This window comes from Urocitellus parryii, chromosome 12 (genome assembly GCF_045843805.1).
Source record: "Urocitellus parryii isolate mUroPar1 chromosome 12, mUroPar1.hap1, whole genome shotgun sequence".
Lineage (NCBI taxonomy): Eukaryota > Metazoa > Chordata > Mammalia > Rodentia > Sciuridae > Urocitellus > Urocitellus parryii.
The window spans coordinates 30,691,340-30,697,339 of NC_135542.1; positions in this window are offsets into that span (position 1 = coordinate 30,691,340).

A 6,000-nucleotide genomic window follows, 5' to 3' on the forward strand; every position below is an offset into this window, starting at 1 on the left:
CAGAAACAACAGAAAAAGCAAATTGAGCCTTTCAAAGTTACTTTCCTTGTGAAGTGAGGAAGAATAATAGAAAAATAATGGACGTGGCTAACACCAGACTATTTTGGGTTGCTCCGCCTAAGGATGTAAGGCTGCTGGGGTGAAGGTAGAGCAGACAGGGTCCTCACCTTGAGCCAAACTGCCTGGGAGAGTAAACTCCTTTTCCTGGTTTTAGGAGGGCAGAGAAGCAGCTCAGTTTGGGTTTGATGACAAGGAACTTCAGTGCATGTGACTCCCCTTTGATGCTTATTCTGGTTTTGGGGACCCACTGCAGGAGGATCCTTGTCCAAAACAATGGTCTTTGTAAATTTTATTTAACAAATCAATGAGCCTGGTGAGGAAACAGGGGCTCAGGTGAGATTCCAGGCTGGAGTGTGTGGGTACACGTGTGGCTGTGTGGTTATGTGTGGAAGATGCATGTGTGTGTGTTTGCATGCAGAGTTTGCTTGTCTTGCTATTTAGTGTTCCACACATTCAGTTCTGCTCTACCCTACCTGGAAGGAATAGATGGTCAGCAGCTCCTACAGCCTAAGCCACCCGTGGGAAGCCATGCCCAAAGCATGTGGGCGGTGAGGGCAGGGACCCAGGCCTTCCTTCCTCCTGAGCCCCTCCCTCTCTGTCTCTCCCTCCTCCTTCCAGCCTCTCCTCCTGGGTCAGATTTCTGGCAGAGATGGAAGGCTCAGTCCTGGGCTCTTTGAATTCCTGGGAGGATGAGCTAAGCTCCAGAAATTTCCTTTCCACACACCGGAGCCCCTCTGGCCCTGACCCAGCCCTCAGTCCTCAGTCTGATAGGGACAGCCAGCTCCAGCCCTGATGTGGACCCACGGGAAGCTCTGCAGATGATTGGGAGCCCAGCTAAAATGGGCACCAAGTTGTTACTCTTCTGGGTTAAACAGGGCTGACCTGGGCCCTCCTAGAAAGCACCTAGGGAACGTTTCCCATGTCCATACCTGCTCTAGACTCAGCGGAGCACAGAGCCTTCCCAGATTTCCCCCTGAATTGCTCCCTATCCCAGTCTTCACCCCAGCCCCGACACAGCCTGCCTTGGACACAAGAAGCCTTATTCAGGCTCCTTTCCACTGTCAGCCATCACCCCCCTTCCCAGTTTTCCACAACTGTGTTCCGAGAGAGAATTTTCTTCAAAGCTTAAATAATAAAAGCTGAATTAAATGTATCTATTAGAAACTAACACTTCCCATAAATAGGAAGTGATTGTTAATTTGAAAACCAGGGAAAAAAAAAACTGAGGTCAGAGAGGAGATCTGCAGTGCTCCGGGGGATTCAAGGTTGGCCAGAACTGGAGGGAGACTTTATGTCTGAGGGTTCGAGGAGGACAGACTGGATGGGAGGACAGACTGGACAGCAGCAACCTTCCATCTCATGTGGTTTGATGTGTCTGTAAATTACCTGAATGAATATTTGTAAACTGATGGGATCTCAGAGGACCTTGGCTAATCATCCCTGGCTCCTCTGGGCCCAGACCATGAGTCCTCATTGAATAAAAGGGGACAAGACTACACCACCTTGCCTATCTTGCTAGGTTGTCCTCAGGGACAAAGGAAATCAGATGGTGATCTAAAAATCACAGGAGCTCTGAAGGGTCAGGCATAATGGGTAGGAGCGCATTTTGTAAATTCATGGTGGAAGACCTGTGTTGGTCTTCCCAGTGTTGGGGTGGAGGGGGCTGCTGGCATTTAGCAGATGGGGGTAGGGATGCCAGGAGTTCTGCAAATGCATTGATCTATACCTAGACCAATGGTTAAATGACAGCTCCCACCCCCGTCGGCCCTCTGGCGCCCCCTATAGGCAGAGACGAACATAAAGCCACGGGTCTAACCTGACCCTGGGCCGCCCAGCTTCTCAGAGCAATGAAGTCACTTGGATCTAAGAGTGGTACCTTCAGCTCAAGGTGAGCTGCCCGCCCTGCCCAACACGAGCCCAGATGGAGCTCAGTTACACATCAACGCCTCCCTCCCTCTCTCCTCTTTCTTCCTCTTTGTCTCTATTTCCTGCTCTGCTGTATCTCTATACCTAGACCAATGGTTAAATGCCAGGTGAATGTCTACATTTTCTTATTGATTTGTAGAAGTTATTTGTCTAGTAGGACTATCTTGGTCAAAGCCAAATCAGGAAATCAAAACCACACCAATAATTTAAACAGAAAAAATTAAATATGAAGAATTGTTAGCTATAAAAGATGGCTAGCTACCAAAAAGGTACAAAAGTCTATTGCACATGCCTGTAATCTAAGCTCCTTGGGAAACTGAGATAGGAGGATCTCAAGTTTCAAGGCTAGCCTCAGAAACTTGGCAAGAACTGTCTCAAAATAAAAAATAACAAAGGGCTGGGAGTGTAGCTCAGTGGCAGAGCAGCTCTGGGTTCAATCCTCAGTGCCAACAAATGCTGGGTTTCTTTTCTGACTAAAACGCTCAGGGATTACTCCAGTTGAACTGGGCTGACTGGACTGTGCAAAATAACCACACAAGAGACACAAACACCTTTTTCTTTGGGGTCGCTATGACGGCTCCTCTGACCTTAAGGGTCCACAGAAAGAGAGAGAGCCCACATGAGCTGACCCCCTTTTATTGAGGAGAAGCTATTCAAATGAGGCAAGGGGTCAGTTTTCAGGGGGCTGAGTCTATCTTCATGATGTCCACTGTCAGCAGGTTGACTGACATCTGGGTAGGCCACACCCAAGGGCACAGTAAGAGAAGGGGACATATACAAGGCACTTCCATGAAGATTCTAACCTAAACAGGGCAAGGGATTATATTACAAAGGAATAGGTGAGCATAGCTCCACCCATGGGGCTGGCCTAAGACACACCCAGGCATGAAGACACAGTCACTCAACCCTGGAAGAGCGGGGCAGTCTAGCAGCATGGGTGCCTGATGCCACACTGCCCAGTAGGGGAGTTAACTCAGTCACATGCAAGGTTGGTCACACACACACACACACACACACACACACACGGAACAAAGAGCACAAGAGGGCTCTGAAGCAGGGTGGCAAGCTTTTCCTGCCAAGGTCTGGGCGGCAGACATTTGGGGCTTTATGGACAAGAGGCACTATCAAGGATACATGTTCCTATAGCAACACAGAAAACAAGCATCTGCTGTCAGGTAGACTTAGAACAAAGCAGCCGGCGAGGGAAAGGAACATCAATCAGGTGCCTACAGAAAGCCTGTCAATCAGCGGGATCTCCTGACTAGCACCTGTCAATCAGCAGGACCCCCTGGCCAATCCTGGAGTTCAGCCAGCTCCCCTGACCAACTTCAGCGGGACAAGGGACCCTAAAAATCCCTTTTCCTGTCCCAAGCCCTTCCCTTCCTGCCTAAGCCCCATAAAATCCCAGTCCAGTCGAGTTCCCATGCAGTTTCTCCTCAGTCCCTTCTCCTGTCCACTCTATCAGTCTGATTGAGTTCCGCCCTGGTGAATCTCAATAAAGGCTCATTCAGTGGCCTTTTAAAATCTGCCTCCTTGGGCTGGGGATGTGGCTCAAGTGGTAGCGCGCTCACCTGGCATGCGTGCGGCCTGGGTTCGATCCTCAGCACCACATACCAACAAAGATGTTGTGTCTGCCGAGAACTAAAAAAAATAAATATTAAAAAAAATTCTAAAAAAAAAAATGAGGGAAAGGGTGGGATGTCAAGTAAAAAATAAATAAAATCTGCCTCCTCTTGGTCGCCCCATGTCCTGATCTCACATCTACAACATTTTTATTGATGGGATCCAGAATAAAATATTGAGTACATGTTTTGGAATGCCGTTCAATCAATGAGGACTGGTTTAACATTTTGCTTAGTTGAGGTCCAGGTGTAAAATCCACCCTCAGCTCAAGGGCAGTGCAGAAGCTGTAGTGGACTGATGGCTTTAAGCCCTACCTGTGGGGCCGGGCAAGGTAAGCAAGGAAGGACTGAGAAGGAGGGCATCTCCCTGATGACTGGGAGTCAGGCTCTGCAGAGAGAACTGGGCCCTTGGCCCAACAATACAGACTTGTTGAGGGCACAGGTGGGAGGTTGAGGCCACACTCCTCTAGAGAAATCTGCTCCAACCTGGGCAGCAAAGCTGGTCCTCCCAGCTCCCACCCCCGTCGGCCCTCTGGCGCCCCCTATAGGCAGGGACGAACATCAAGCCACTGGGCACACCAGACCCTGGGCCGCCCAGCTTCTCAGAGCAATGAAGCCACTTGGATCTAAGAGTGGTACCTTGAGAGTGGTACTGGGGCACTAGGTGATGCACATGATTTTCTCAGTCTGTTTGACTTGAAAACATTTGTGTTTCATAGGACGCAGTATTCAAAACGGAAAGAAATAACACTTTGAAAAGTTAATCTAGCTCCCACCTCTGTGCCCGCTCACTCAGTCCTGGCCCCCAGAGACTCTGGTTACCATGTACCATGTATCTTTATTGAGTGCTGCAGTCTGGCTGGGCACAAATAACTGAGCCACCACAAAGCCTTGTAGGTTCAAATAGCAAGTCTTTATTCCCGAACTTTCACCGGCACTCTACACACACTTCCTGGGAACACACTCCCTCCACCGGGCTCAGCACGCCAATTCTCCCGGAACCCTGGGAGAACTCAACGCCCAAGGGCAGCAGGATCCGCCCTAATCCCAGGAGGATCTGCCCTAATCCTGAGCCGCCCTATTCCTGGAAGATCCACCCTAATCCCGGAGCCGCCCTAATCCCAGAGCAGAGTCACCTTTCAACCATTCCCTCTAGCAAAATGCCAGGAGTCATTCCGACTAAACTGTGGCTCTCAACAATTGAGCTGCTCTAAGTATGCAAGCAATGCTTATTTTTAAATTTCTGTTTTAAAGATTTCACAATAAAGTCTTCTTCTTCATACAAATTCTAAATACTTTGGCAACTATGTCTCTTAATTTTTCTCATTTAATGGCCTCTGGCTAAGGTGTCTTGTTTATGAGGGACATCCAAACACTAAGATTAAAAGCCATTTTCCATATTTTCTTCTACGACTTTTGTACTTTAGCTTTTACTTTCCTGCATTTAAACCAGCTGGGCTTGACAGTGTGAGGTGGGGATGAGCTTCTGTGTAGTGGTGTTTCCGAAAGACCCGTCCCTGTCCCCTATGCCAGTCCAGTAACGAGGACTCGAATTTGACAAAAAAGAAGGTTATTGCTTTGCTAGTGTTACCGCTGTTGACCAGTGACAGTCCTTGCTTCCCCAATGTTGAAGAATAACACCAGAGAAGCACGCCGAGGCAAGGTCAGAGTAGAAATTAGAAGTTTATTAAAGGACAGCAGAAAAGACTTCTCCTGGAGAAGAAGGGGACCAAAGAGGTGGAATCCGTGGAAGTGCGGTTGTTTCCCCTTTGTATAGTTCTTTCAGTGATGGAATGTAGGTTGGAAGGCCGGAGGGGTGGGACACAGGTGGGCCAAAGAAGTAATCTGGGCAGGGAGGACTTCATTAACACTTCTTTGGGATGGGCTATCTCCAAATCTTTTGGGGGCTGTTTCCTGGGCTCCATTAACATTCCTTTGGGATGGACTTTGGGCCTAGGGCTTTTTCGGGACTTCATTAACATTCCATGAGTTGTCCTGCGTTTCCCGGAATTCATTCAACATGGCCTCCATTTTAGATCTTACTCGATATTAGACCCGATTTACCTAACTACACTGACTACCTAACTTTAAATCTGGCTTCACTAGCAAAGGAGACACAGGGCACTCCTGTCCCAGAGGCTGTGATCCTGCCATCAGAGGGAACTGGTGAAGCCAGATTTAAAATTAGGTAGTCAGTGTAGTTAGGTAAATAGGGTCTAATACGGAGTGAAATCTAAAATGGAGGCCATGCTGAGAATGACTCAGGGAAAACAGGACAACTCATGGAATGTTAATGAAGTCCCGAAAAGGCCCTAGGCCAAAGTCCACCTCAAAGAAGTATTAATGAACAGCCCCCAACAGATTTGGAGATAGCCCATCCCAGAGAAGTGAT